Genomic DNA, 15,044 nt, shown 5'->3' on the forward strand with positions numbered 1-15,044 from the left:
GAGTGAGTACTCCGACCTTGTTATCCCAAAGTACTGGGATCTGGATCAGTTTCATTATGTAAATACTTTACTATAATTGGGTTGTGTGTCAAGCTGAATGTTAGCCAAGTTCTTTAATTATGCTTAGATTTGCGATATTGATTGTATTGCTTTCCTTTTGCTTTGTTTTGCTAAATTACATAATATCCTTTTTTTATCTGTTCTAATTTAATCAAAGAGATGAGTGAAATACATCATTCCTAAGAAATGCAGTTAATAAACTGTAAACTGTATTTTTTTTATAAAATTATGTCCAATGATAGATTAATACCCTAAGGCAAAATTAACAGAAGCAAAAAATAAACAACACCCTATTACTATGATATTTTGAATACTAGTATATTAAATTCACACTGTGGTTATTTTGTTTTTGTTTTTTAGAAGACTAATTGAGTGCCATGAATGAACACTGAACTAGAGGTCCAGATTCAGTGAACAGAGGAAACATTTTTATTACATGTAAAAATTCACCCATTCTGCATTTATGCATTGTATTCTTTCCTCTAAGCATAGACTGTCCATGATGGCTCCCCACCCCACTGGATTTTTCTCAAATGTTCTTGGCTTGCATGTCTGGAGACTTTGAAAAAAGAAAGCTTCCTTTAAAAAATGGAAGAGTTTCCCAAATGAGGAAAACAACAAGGAACACGAACTTGCACAAAAGGAATACAAAGAGACAATAAGGAATTTTTTTAAAAAAGGATTTTGGTAAGCCTGTCACTAGTAATATTAAGGCCAACAATAAAAAAAACCCGAAAACAATCTGAGACAGGACTTCAATTTGGGAGGTGGGTGGACTGCTGGATGACAAGGGAGTTGAGTACTGAAGGATAATAAAGAGATTACAATCCAGATTTAGCAGGGTTATTGGTCTTTATGATTCAACACACAATGGATCTTTATAGGGTTTCGGTATCACTACTACCCTAAACCTACTTGATAAGGAGGTTACAGGGAATCTTAATTAATTCTTTGCATTTGTCTACACTGCAGAAGATGTAGGGCAGATATACATGACAGAACTGAGATTTTTAGAAAGGGAGCCTGAGGAACTGAGGCCAGTAGCAGTCCATTGCTATGTGCGAGCAGAGCGGCAATCATCTGCCTCCTTCTGTTGCCATACAATACACCTTGCTATAAGTTACGTGTAGTTAAATCATCAATTGCACATTCTGCATGGTTGCAACTTCAGGCTTTGCTAGACCTGCCGGCTTACGCCAGCAGGGAGGCGGGGCCAAGGCGCGCTAACGTTAGAGCGCCTCGCCCAGGCTTCCAGACGGCGGAGCCGCAGGGAGGATGCAAGCCCTGCGGCATCCGCCATTTTGTTGTTGTTGTTGTTGTTTAAAGAGGCCGCGGGTGGCCCGAAGACTCCGGGAAGGTAAGTGGCTGTTTTACTTTTTTAAAAAAAATGGGGGGGGGGGAAGGATGGGAGGGGGGGTGGCACGTGGGGAGGGCGGGTGCGATCGCGCTGCCGCCGCCCGAGCAAGCAGCCAAGCGGCGCTTGCCCGGGCAATGCCCGGGATGGGGCGGCATTGCCTGGGCAAGCGCCACTCGGCTGCTTGCTCGGGCGGCGAGCGGCACGATCTCACCCCCTCCCCCCGTGCCACCCACCCTGCCATCCTTGCCCCTCCCCTCTCTTCCCCCCCGCCGATGGGCACAGCGCTCCTATGAGCGCTGTGCCAGGTCCGCGGCTTTTCGCGGCTCCTCGCGAGTAAGCGAGGAGCCACGAAAAGCCGCGGAAGTCTCCACACTTCCCCCAGCCCCGGCCTGAGGCCGGAGCTGGGGAAAAAGCGCGCCATAAGCGCATTGGCTTATGGCACGTAAGACCAGGCCTCAGCGTGGCCTGCCTCCGGATTCCCCTGTGCGTCATCTGGACGCACAGCAGGGAAACCGGGTCAGAAGGCGCACTAAGGCCTCGTCTAGTAAGGCCCTTCCTCACTCTGTCCTCAGTTCTTTTCCTCCAAGGCAGCTGGCTGGTTTCCCTCTGATCATAAACAGTTTAGTATTTAGGGTAAGCAGTAAGGTGGCCAAGTTTGTCGATGAGATTAAATTATTCAGGGTGGTCAAAACAAAAAGGGACAGCAGAGCCCTCCAAAGAGATCTCTCTGAATTGGCAGAAGGGGCATTCACATGAAAAATGGTTCAGTATAAGCAAATGCAAAGTGATACACCTGACTTCCCATATGTGCTGATGGGGCCTGAGCTGGCGATGAATGACCAAGAAAGAGATCTTGGGGTTCTGGTGGACAACTCAATGAAAATTATGCAGCTGCTGTGAAAAGGGCGTGTTCTGTGTTGGGGATCATTGGGAAAGGAATAAAAAAGCTAGACTGCTGGTGGGTACATCTTACAGAGACCCCATAACACCGGTCTTAGAGGAATTGCACTGGCTGCCTATATGCTTCTGGTCGAAATTCAAGGTGTTGGTAATGACGTATAAAAACCTAAACGGCTTAGGACCTCAATACTTGAGGGAGCGCCTCTCCTTCTATATATGCCTGCCCGAGACTTGAGATCTGTTGGAGGAGCCCTTCTCTGCACCCCACCAGCGCAACACATCCGCTATGATGGGACAAGGGAGAGGGCTTTCTCTGTTGTGGCACCCCGACTGTGGAATGCCCTCCCCTTAGAGGCCCAACTGGCGCCAACGCTGATTTTATTCCAGCGCCAAGTGAAAACATGGCTTTTAAACAAAGCTTTTAATGGTTGAATTCACTAAGTTGGCACATTGTTTTAACTGTTTTAATAGTTTTGCTGCTTTTAAATTATATATTGTTTTAACTTGGTTTATGGTTTAACTTTTTTTTAGCTGTGCATATTTACTGTTTTATACTGTATGCTTTTATCTGTACGCTGCCCTGAGATCTTATTGCTATAGGGCAGGATATTGAACAATTATATTCACAAAATACAGCTTCAGTGGTGATAAATGATGGAATTACAGAAAAGATACAACTGGCTCAAGGAACTAGACAAGGATGCCCACTCTCACCGGTCCTATTTGTATTGGTTATAGAACTATTGGCAAATGTGATAAGAGAAGATGATAAAATAGAGGGAGTAGGATGTAATAAAAAATAAATAAAAATAAATACGTTTGCAGATGACACATTGTTGACAATTAAGAATCCATTAGAGAAAATGGAAAGAATTAAGCAACATCTGAGGGATTTTAAAGAAGTTACGGGATTGAGAATAAACTGGACAAAATCAGAGATGGTTACTTAATTATACCAAAAAGGAAGGGAAAGATTGGGAAAGTAAAGAGAAGAATATGAAAATTAAAGAAATGATTAAATATTTGGGAATTAAAATTACAAAAAAAATAGAGGATTTAGAAAAGGAGAACTTAAACAACTTGAAAAAGAAGTTATAGATAAATTAGAAAAATATAAAGGATTAACTTTATTGTGGTTTGGAAGAATAGCTTTAGTAAAAATGAAGGTATTACCAAAGGTAAATTTTGTATTTAGAATGTTACCAATAAGAATATCTGAAAAAGAGATAAAAAGTTGGCAAAATATTTTAAATAACTTTTGTAGTGGGGATACGAAAGCGAGATTAAATAAAAAAGGTGGTATTTAACACAAAAAAAGGAGGATTAGGACTCCCAAATATAAAATTATATTACGTAGCTAATAGATTAAGACATATAGTAGAAAGTATGTTAGGAGTAGGAGACTTAAGTTGGAGGATAGAAAAGGAATGGACAAAGATTGGAAATTGGAAAATATATATTTTTAGAGAATATAATAAAAAATGGGGGGAAGAAATAGAGAACCCCCTTCTAAAAAATCACTGGGAAATATTATAAGGTTATTCAATTCTATGTATTATGATTTTAATTTGTAATTTTTTTGTTTTGTTTTATTACTGTATTGATGTATGTTTAAGTTTAATAAAATTTTAGGGGGAAAAAAGTAAACAGCAGATTAACCCTAACCGAACAAGCACATATGCGCATCCCTATCATCAACTAAAAAAAAATTAAAAATGGGAAAGGCAAAAGAGGAAAGGAATGAGGAAAATTGAACCCACCACACCTGTCCTCGCACGCGGGAAAGGTGATTATTAAAGATGGATGCTGCTGTTCGCACCGGAAATGGTATCGGAAGTCGAAAGGCAACAAAATAAGTCTGGGCGGAGCGGGGCGTGGAGGAAACAGCGAATAAATGTTACACACGTTGGAAGAAAGAACACATTAAATTGACTTAAGACAGAGTAAATAACAGCGCTCAAAAGCCGGGAAACTGCGATTTGAAAGTAAGCCTGTGTGTCTCGATGAGCTTCGGGGCGCACTCGAGACGCACGCAAGCGACTTCACAACGACGTGTAGACTCCCCCCAAGTTACACAACAAATTGGAACCACTTATATAAGGCATATGTGGCTCCTACTCTGCAGGGGTTTGTAAATAGGTGGCCTAATCAATCTGGCATTCATTGGGAGTCTTCTGGTTCTCCTGACCTGGCTGTTTTCCTCCCTGGTTCTCAATGTACCATCTTGGTCATTCTTCCCTCTGCTGTTTGTTGTTGTTGTCATGGGAAATTGAGTCTGAAGTAGCTGTTTGAAAAGATTTGAGCTGTTGTTCTTTGCTATTTAAAGATTTTCCCCAGCCAAGTGAGAAGTACTCTCTGCACTCCACCAAGTACTCCAAGCCTGGCTATAGTGGTGAGTGTCAACATAATTCCCTTCATTGGGTGACTAAAGCACAAGCTATCTAAAGAGGGTACCGGAGAGACATTTGAGTCAATGGCAGAATTATGTGTTCAGCTTTCCTTGTAAGTCAAAAGTTTAACGGTATCTTTCCCCTTGTGTAATTTGTTTTGCAATAATTACTGTTGTTTCCTCTGTTATTTCACCAAATTGACATCAATTTGCTAAAAGGTTCATATGGGTAAGATTTTTTTATAAGACATTGTAACTGGGATGATTAGCCTTTAAGGGGGTGGGGGTGAGTGGCTCAGTAGATAGAACAGACGACTGGGATGCCCTAAGAGTTTAGATCTAAGAGTTCAGGGACATGGAAAAGCGGTTGACTGACTCATTTGCCAAGAGAAGAACCTGCCATTTTGCAAGCAACAGCTCAACACACATGGAGGAGATTTGTGATGATCTGCAAAATTTGTAAGTGAGCCCAATGTTGGGGTGTGAGCCAAGTGCACTGGGGCTGTGTTTAGGTGTACATATTAACCAGGCTTTCCCAGCCTGATGCCCAGATGTGTTGGACTGTATCTTAGGGTGACCATATGAAAAGGAGGACAGGGTTCCTGTATCTTTAACAGTTGTATTGAAAAGGAAATTTCCTCTTCATCACAACAGTTAAAGCTGCAGGTGCCCTGTCCTCTTTTAAATCTGGTCACTCTAGTATAGCTCCTACACCTTTAACTGTTGCGATGAAGAGGGAATTCCACCAGATTCTCCATATATACAAATGGCACCTGCTGAAATTCCCTTTTCTATGCAACTGTTAAAGATACAGGAGCCCTGTCCTCCTTTTCATATGGTCACCCTGCTGTATCTCCCATAATTCCTTTGGCCATGCTGACTGGGGGGGATTCTACACGCCGTACTGAGGGCGCTTCCATGCGCCCCCAGTGCGGCCCCAAAGCGATCGTGTAACTTGCCTGGAGAAGCGACGAGGAAGAGGCGTCCTTGCCGCTGCCGCCACCCACCTACTTCCTCGCCGGCCGGGACGGAGAGCTCGGCGGAAGAAGGCGGGGTGGAGAGCTTCCACCGAGCTCTCCAACCCGGCCGGGTCGGAGGTAGGTGGGTGGCGGCGGTGGCAAGGACGCCTCTTCCTCGTCACTTCTCCAGGCAAGTTACACGATCGCTTTGGGGCCGCACTGGGGGCGCATGGAAGCGCCCCCAGTACGGCATGTAGAATCCCCCTGGGAATTATTAAGAGTTGGTCCAACACGTCTGGAGGGCACCAGGTTGGGGACGGCTGATGCAAACAAATCTTAGGTGTACATCTAACCTCCTCCTCCCTCAAACCAAACTGTGTTGGGGGAAGAGGCTTGTAACTCAGGGTGACCATATGAAAAGGAGGACAGGGCTCCTGTATCTTTAACAGTTGCATAAAAAAGGGTATTTCAGCAGGTGTCATTTGTATATATGGAGAAACTGGTGGAATTCCCTCTTCATCGCAACAGTTAAAGGTGCAGGAGCTATACTAGAGTGACCAGATTTAAAAGAGGGCAGGGCACCTGCAGCTTTAACAGTTGTGATGAAGAGGAAATGTCCTTTTCAATACAACTGTTAAAGATACAGGAGCCCTGTCCTCCTTTTCATATGGTCACCCTACACTAGTCCTAACCCAGAGTCAGTTCCTGCTGGCTGGATCAGGCCACGTGGCTTCAAGATCTTCCTTGCTCAACAGACTCTGCTTTTGGAAAATGAATCAGATGACCCATTTCCCATGACCAGGATGCTGCTGGCATGTGAACATGGGGAAAAAGCAGCTGGTGTAATCCAGGATGTTGTACGTTCCACTATCAGTGAAATGAGTTTTCTCTTGGGTCTTTGGTACCCTGTGGTCGGTTGCTGTTGAGGCTTTTATGATGAAGTTGTAGTGCTGGTAGTTTTATTATTAGGGATGCTTCCACATGGAGGGGTCCTGGTGCTAACAATCCAAAGACATTGTGCTTCTGAACAGAATTTCCATGGAAAGAAAAAAGAGGGAACAAGCAGTGGGAAAGAATGGGAAAGACTGATGATGCTATTAAAGCCTGGACCGGAGCGTCCTAGGTTTGTTTTTAATTTTCTTGCAATTATTGTAATCCACCTCTAGTCTGATTTTTATCACAGAAAGGTGGGATATAAATATCCAAATAAATCAATAAAAATGAGGAAGAAGTACTTGCCTCGCGGGGTTGTGGTGAGAACCTTTGACAGAGCGTCTTACTACAAGACAGAGATAGGGCACATCTACATGAAGGGTTTGCCCTGGGGTGGCTTCGTGGTAGTGGCACATCATCTATGTAATGCAGCCGCCATTGCGAAGTCGTCTGGGGCAAACCATAGAAACTAAGCCCCAAATAAGTCATGCACTTACCCCAACTATTTTTTTTTTAGGACCCTCACACCTCTGGAAAGTGAAACAAAAACAGGGGGAGGAGAGGAACGGGTTGTTCCTCCCCCCTTTTTTATTACAGATAAGAAAGATAAAAAGGGGGGAAGGAACGGGCAGCCAGAGGGAGGAGAGGTTGTTCGCCCAGTCCCTCTGATTGTGTTCTTTTCTGGCTGCCTCATTCCTCCCCCCCCCCCCCATTTTTATTTTCCTTATCTGTATCTGTGGAGCTCCACAGATATAGATCATATAATAAAAAACAAAACAAAAGGGGGGGAATGGACGCATTCCCCCCCCCATTTTTACTTTTTTATCTTTTCCAGAGGGGCGGGGCTGGAAAATTAGCACTTGCCTTCCTTCCCATGCAGATGATGGGAAGGAACACAAGTACAGGTCCAAGGCGCCTCCCAGCACCAAAACACCACCGTAAAGACAGGGGCTTTGTCAAGCACATGAAAATCGATGTATGAGAAACTGAAACATGCCTCATCAGTGCATTATTTGTGCAGCCACCTTGCTTGTAAAAATAGGCTGGATTGTATTCCATACTCAGGCTTGTGTTCTTTAGATACATGTTGAAACATTTAACTCGCTCTTCGAACGCCACACCACACTTTCCTTTCAGATATCAGGCGTTGCTTTGGCGAGCGTGTGGCCAATAAGGGCACTGGAGTGGCACAAGACCGCCCCTTCACCACTCTGGTTCGCTCCTTCACTGTGCACCCACCAAAGCCGTGTCTGTTTGGTTCAGCTTGCTTTAATTCAAAATGGCGCACTACTGGCTACAGTGCGGCCTTGACCAGTTGGCTGCCACAGCACTTTCTTTTGGCTGAAGCGTGGCAGGAGGAGGAGGAGGAGGAATGCCCCCCTCCAGTTGCTAGGTAAACACACACACACACACACTATAACGGCAAGCAGAGGCTTGCCAAGGGAAGAGGGCACCCCAGAAAGTACCTCTGCCTCCCTCTCCCCACAGTTCAGAGATAGCCCTCTTACTCGTATGGCATCTTCTTCCCCCCCCCCCCCAACCCAAGGGGATTCCCACTGTGATGGGGGAGGCCTGATTGTCAGGAGTCCAAGCACATCTATATACCTTCTATTTAAATCCAACAATCCTGCTATGTTCTCTCCTGCTTTCCACTCTGTGCTAGTTATCCTTTCCTCCTCCTCCCCTGAGATATTGGGGGGGGGGGAGAGTTCTTCAGTGCCCCTTCTTTTCCGACCCAAATAACAGCTGCAAGCTTCTCCTCCACAAAAAGACCTGCTCTGTCAAAAACAAGATTTTTGTGACAGCAGCAGATCAATCTGCAGGCAGGCAGGCAAGACCAGGGCAGGATCTACTTTGCTGAATCTCTCTCGCCCCCCCCACCCCAGTGCAATATTTTACACTGATCTCAGTAAAATATTGCAGTTAAAAGTCATGAGAAACGGCCCAGAAAGTATACCAAACATAAGCAGAAGGCTGAACTAAATTCTGTAACAGTTCATTATGTTTTATCATCCCCTAGTGGGGAAAATGTGTTGCTACTGCCTTTTATGATTAATTTTGTATTCATATGAAAATAATCCCAAAATTTCTAGTAACATAATATTTACAACTGCTCGTCATATATTGGATCTGTTATTAGATGGGTAAGTTGTGTTTGTTCATAAGCAAAGGGTCACTGGATATTGGATCTGTTAATGTTAATTGCTTTGCATCTGATTGTTAGCTGAACTGATTTCAAAAAAGTATCTCTCCTATTTTGTAAGAGTGATCTGGATTTGGTGTGATGAATATGTGCATTTAATTATAACTTGATTCACCAATCCTGATCATTCTTAGGAACGTGTATTCTGTGCTGGCTGAACAGGGACAAAATAGACCCAGAAGTGATCTAAACTAATCTAAAACTAATCTAAACTAATCTAGCCAGAGAGCTCCGGCTATTGGGCGGTATAGAAATGTAATAAATAAATAAATAAATAAATAAATAAATAAATAAAACCTGGACAACTTTACATTTCTAACCTACCAGACTTTTGTTGTTATTGGAGCTTTGTTTAATTATTCTAATCATTCTTTAAATTATACTGTTTTGTTGTATGATGATTTTCAAGCTGTGTTCTTAGGAACGTGAGAGTTCCTTAGCAGCTTATCAGGAGTTCTTTGATGAGAACATTGAAAGAGAATGCTCTCTCTCTCTCTCTCTCTCTCTCGCTCTCTCTCGCTCTCTCTCTCTAAGTTTTTATTGTTTATAGCCAATGACCATCATAATACAAACACAAAGCACACAAATATAAAACAGAAAAACATTTGATACAATAAAACAATAATACAATAAAATGATCAGGATTTACAACATTCCTTCTGTTTAACCCCCTTAGCATTTGATAATGGTATGGGTTAGAAAGGCTGCTCTTATTTTTCATGCAGCTAGCGCAAATAAAGCTATCCTATAGCTGATGAATTTGTCCACATCAGCCAACAGCCATCTAATTTTAAAACCATGTGATTGTCCTTCTAAGGTGGTCTGGAAAGGGAGAATAAATTTAGCCCTGGGTGAATTATATAATGGACAGTATAGGATATAATGTACGACATCTTCAATATGTCCTGCTTTGCATACGCAAAAGCGTTCTTTTAAAGGGCTATTAGAAAATCTTCCAGCCAGATACTCAATAGGCATCATTTGAAATCTGAGCTGCGTAAAAGCATGCCTAACAGGGTATAAGGTTAATTTTCACAAATAAGTAGCCCTTTTGATTTTGGTATAGCAAGTAGCAAATTTTCAGTTTTTTATGTATTCAGAATCTCTTTTGGCATCTTCACCAAACACAATATCTCGGATCTTATGATCAGAGATCATAACGCAGTCAGTATCTACCATTACTGATTTCCCCCCCTGCCATGCTCAGTCAGAGGACATGTTTGGTAGCTTGGCCCTGCTTGCATGTAACGGTGGCAAATTGTGGGTTAACAACATAATAATTACTAGCTTGATCCGCACATAGCATCTGGGCGCAAGCACTTTATTGCTTGGGTACCCCCTCCCATCCACTCCCCCCTGCTCCATCCCAGTCGCTCCCCCACACTCCCCTCTCAGCCGCTGCCCGCCCACTTGTCTACCTGCTAACCTGCAGGATTTACCTCTGGGGCACAGCGGCTGAATGTTGGACCAGATAGGCCGGAAGTGGTTTGGCTGCTTTGGCAAATGATATGTTTCAGTGTCAGGTGTGTCATCTTTGTTTATATATCCTGTTGCTTAGCAACACTAGGTTCTTCTCATGCCACACAGTCACGCTACGCACTGCCTTGACATTATATATAGATTTAAAAACCTTATCCAGTACAGTAAAAACAAAACCCATAATAACAGACAGCAGTAAAACATTTCAGTTACATTGACCAGTTACAAAGACAGACTGGGAGGGGTTAGGCAAATGCAAATAATTGCCTGGATAAAAAGATAGGTCCACTTGGGCCATAGCTAGACCTAAGGTTTATCCCTGGATCGTCCAGGGGTCAAACCTGTTCATCTAGGTGACACACAGGGGATCCAGTGCTCAGGCAGGGGCGAACCCTGGATGATCCCAGGATAAACCTTAGGTCTAGCTGTGGCCTTGGTGTCCAAAAGACTGTAGATTAATCACTTCTGATGTTTAAAAAAAGGCACTTGGGTTTAGAGGATGATCTTGAATCAATAGCAGCCCTGTGTGGGGAAAGGTGCTCTTTCTGGTATTTGGGTCCCAAGCAATGAGGAGCTTTAAAGGCATGCACCAGCACTGTGGGGACATATGGCCACCCAGACGTTGCTGGACTACAGTTCCCATCAGCCCTAGCCACTATAACCAGTGGAGAGGGATGGTCAGAGTCGCAGTCCAGCTTCAACTGGAGGGCCACACGTCTCCCCCTTCCTATTGTGTGATGTTGTCCCTTTCCGTGGGCATAAGGTTATTCATTTTGCAGAAGATAGAGGTCATCTGAAGAAGTAGGTTAAACTGCTAGATCCACATTTATATATTTACGTTTGGATTTGTTCAATTTCAAAACACTATAATCTTATAAGATAAAGGGTCAAAAAGTAGGGCATGTGTCTATGTAACATGAAACAGGCAGCGATGCTTTAATGTCACCTGAGGAATCTAGAGCGCTGTACACACACAAACGCATGCACGCACACACACACACACAGAGATGTTATCAACATAATCCATGTCCTTTTCCTTGTATTTCAAACACCACCAAGATTAGAGATAAAAATGAAAGCCCTAGTTGTTCCAAGTGACAATTAGCGTGAAGTTCAAGATAGGTGAGCTCAGTCATGTGTTCTGGAAAATGGCACATGTGTGATCACTCCACAAACTGTAATACATGCCAAGCAGGACCTGCAACCAAATATTGCAGTGTGGAGCACTCCTGTTCACTGGTCCAAGTCAGTCTGTCATGCCCTCCTCCACAATACTCCATTCCATTCCCCCTCCCACCCACTTTTTATTCCCCGCCTCACAACAGTCCACATTCTATAGCCCTTGAACATGTTTTTATTCTCCCAGTATTTTAACACTTAATTTTAACTGAAATTTAAATTTTACTGTTTTAACTCTGTATTTTAATTTTATATCAATTTTGCTGTGTGGTTTTTATTCTGGTTGTGCTTTTTATATTGTATTGTGTATTTGTGCTTTTAACCTGTTGATTGTCTTACTATGATTTTAATTTTTGTGAACCGCCCAGAGAGCTTCGGCTATTGGGCAGTATAGAAATGAAATAAATAAATAAATAAATAAATAAATAAATAAATAAATAAATAAATAAAGCCTCTGACAGGCCAATTTGGGTTTCACCACCAACACCAACACCTTTAGGGGCTCACACACACACACACACACACACACACACTTGTACTTCTGCAAAGCTCAGGGTTTCTGCAAACCTCTGCCAAATCTGCTGATACTTCCATCTTGTGTCCTGGGTTCAGACAACACAGTAACCCACGGTTCAACAAACAATCCATGGTTCATAGGGATGTTGGAGGAATCCAGTTGGGGGGGGGCAGAGGTTGGTGAGTTTTGCTGGGTCGAACCACCCACCCACCTGGACTCTGACCTGACCATCCGCCAGCTGGCCTGACTTTGCCCTCAACGAATCGGGCCAGCTGGCGGATTTTCCAGTGGCCCTCAATTGGCACTCTCATGCATCCTCCTGCTCTTGCTGTTGCACTGCTGCCATGGTAGCAGGCACAGGAGGAGGAGAGGGGCTCACCACTCCCCTCTCCTCCTTACATCCCTGCTACCACAGCGGTGGCAGGAGGGACAGGCCACTATCATTTCACATAAGTGTCTGAAGGAGACACTTACGTGAACAAACCAGAGCCTGTCCTGCTCCCTTCTCTCTTTTCCATCCTTCCTGCCACAGCCCATTGAGCACCAAGGGCATGTCTAGACGGGGCGATATCCCGAGGATGGTCCCTGTGCATCCACATGACGCACAGGGGATCCCGGGAGCAGGGAAGGAAGATCCATGAGGAGCCAGGAACCAGGCACCCCATCAGGGATGGGGTGGGGGGAGTGGGAGGTTTTTGTTTTTGTTTTTTAAAAAACACCTCACTTTTGTGATGGAGCACTCCTGTGCTCTTTTTCGATTAAAAAACCAAAATGGCGGGCTCGACGTCCTCTTCCTCCTGGGACGTCACGCACGACATGTAGACACCCTGGGTCTGGGATGATCCCGGAAACAGGTAAGTCCGGGATCGTCCCACCTCCCTCCCTCTATACCATATGGTGTAGACATGCCCCGGGTATTTCCTTCTCCCTGAAGAGGCCCCTTCAAGGAGGAGGAAATATTCACATAAAATGACCCAGGTTCCTCACTGCCACTGCCTCTGCAGCAGTGGAGGTCGGAGGCTATGTGGGAGCCCTCCCCTCTCATTCTGCCACCGTCACTGGGCTGCCACTGCCACAGGACAGGAGGGTGGAAGGGGATCTCCTCTCTCATACTCCAGAGTGGCAAGGCAGAAAAAGTTCCAGGATTTGGGGGAATTGCCTGCAGGTCAGCTCGGATGTGCAAGCCCAGCTGGGAGCTCCGGGGAATTCTGGCAAGCATGACAAGGGCAGGATTTCCCCCTGACGCCCATCCCTAATGGTTCAACAAACAACCCACATTCAACCATTGAGAGTGGGTTAACGTGTTGTGTGAACCCACTCTGTGATTGGGCTTGGACAATTGGTGGGGGAAACAATGCATCCTCCCATCCCTGCACATGCCAGCTTATCCCTAATAACCTGCACTGTGTCGCCGATTGCCATGTTGTCCAAACCTGGCACGCAGTGTGGCGGGGGTGGTTTCTTACACATCTTACAACCTGTGGATTGTTGGGTGGCTTCTGCTGCGCCACATTCTAGGTCCGGATGACATGGCAACCCATGACATGGCTAGGATAATTAGAGAAATGCTGGTTATGCGACCAGCCACATGTGGGGGAAACAACCCATGCTGCATTAACTCCGCTGATCATCTGAACGCAGCCAATGTATTTTACTCCGCATTGCGTAAGTAGCAAGTCACCACAGATCAGGGATGAGAGCACCCTTGTCCAACCTGGTGCCCTCCAGATATGTTGGACGACGAACTGAATGACCTTGAGCCAATCATTATGTCTCAGCAGAGCCTACCTTAAAGGATTGTCGTGATAATAAAACCAAGTGGAGGAAAACCGTGTACATCGCCTTGACTTCATTAGAGGAAAGGTAACATACAATAAATAAATTAAAATGAGATGTAGTGATATTGCTAGCTGTTGAAATTCTGCTTGTCATGAAGCTATTAAAAGTAGCAGTGCTTAAACTCTGGCCCAGGGGGCCAAATCCACCCTGCCTCCATCTATTTTGCAGTGTGCTGGAGAGGCAGGGTGGGTGGGGGCGCAGGGAAGGAAAATTCAAAGGAAGGTATGTTTGATTAGCCACAGCTGGCTACGCATGAGACATTGTAGGTTGTTAAGAACTCCACATACCCAATGGTCTGTTGGTTTCCTCTTGCATTGCCTGATGACCAGGGCTGGGCAGAAGGTGGGCCAGTGGGGCCAGTGGGCATGGGCCTACAATTCTGACGGGCTCCTACTCAATGGTGCAAGAAAGTTTGAATGTATTAGCAGTTTTGAACATTAACATTGACAAGGCAAAGTTGCTTGATTGTTCTGTTGTTGTTGATGATGATGAATTTGCCCAAAGAAAAGCATCTAAAGCATTTCTGAATGAGAAGAACTTATGTCTTATATACATCTAGAACAAAAGTGCTTGCCATTACCTTTTTTATAAATCATTCTAGTTTATATGTATTTAGAACTGACTAAAAAAACTTAGTGAGCAGTTTGAAATGGGGCCTACATTTCCTATCTGGCCCAGGCCTATTACCAGCTTTGCCTAGCCCTGCTGACGATGAGAAGCTTGTTCCCTTTGATGTCATTTCCACTCGCTTGAGAACAAAAGCAGAGGAAAGTAATTAAATGAAAAGATCCCACCGAAATTTGCTTTGCACTCAGAGCCATCTCCAGAAACCACTATGAACTCCACAGTCAGACTTGGATTTCATCCCGAACTGTGACAGGGGACAGACAGAGCCGCAAATGTTGACAAAGCCTCTCCAGCAGCATCCTCTTCAATACAAATACAGAGGTTTTGTCCCACCGTACAACTTATCACTGTCAATCCTGTTCTTCCAAACAGCACGGGAGATGGAACTACTGGTTAGCAACTTTTCCATCCCGTCCTCCATTTAAAACAACGAGCTCCAGGGCAGGTGATGGCACTCTGCCCTCTAGTGGCTTTAGGATGCGGTGCAGTTGCATCATCGCCCCAGGCACAACCGTATCTGTCCTACACAACACCAGGATGCATTGGGTGCAAAACCTCAGGCTTGGGGTCCGAATCGGGTCCTCTGGGTTTTCCCAGGTGGC

Source organism: Elgaria multicarinata, chromosome 8, assembly GCF_023053635.1.
Source record: "Elgaria multicarinata webbii isolate HBS135686 ecotype San Diego chromosome 8, rElgMul1.1.pri, whole genome shotgun sequence".
Lineage (NCBI taxonomy): Eukaryota > Metazoa > Chordata > Lepidosauria > Squamata > Anguidae > Elgaria > Elgaria multicarinata.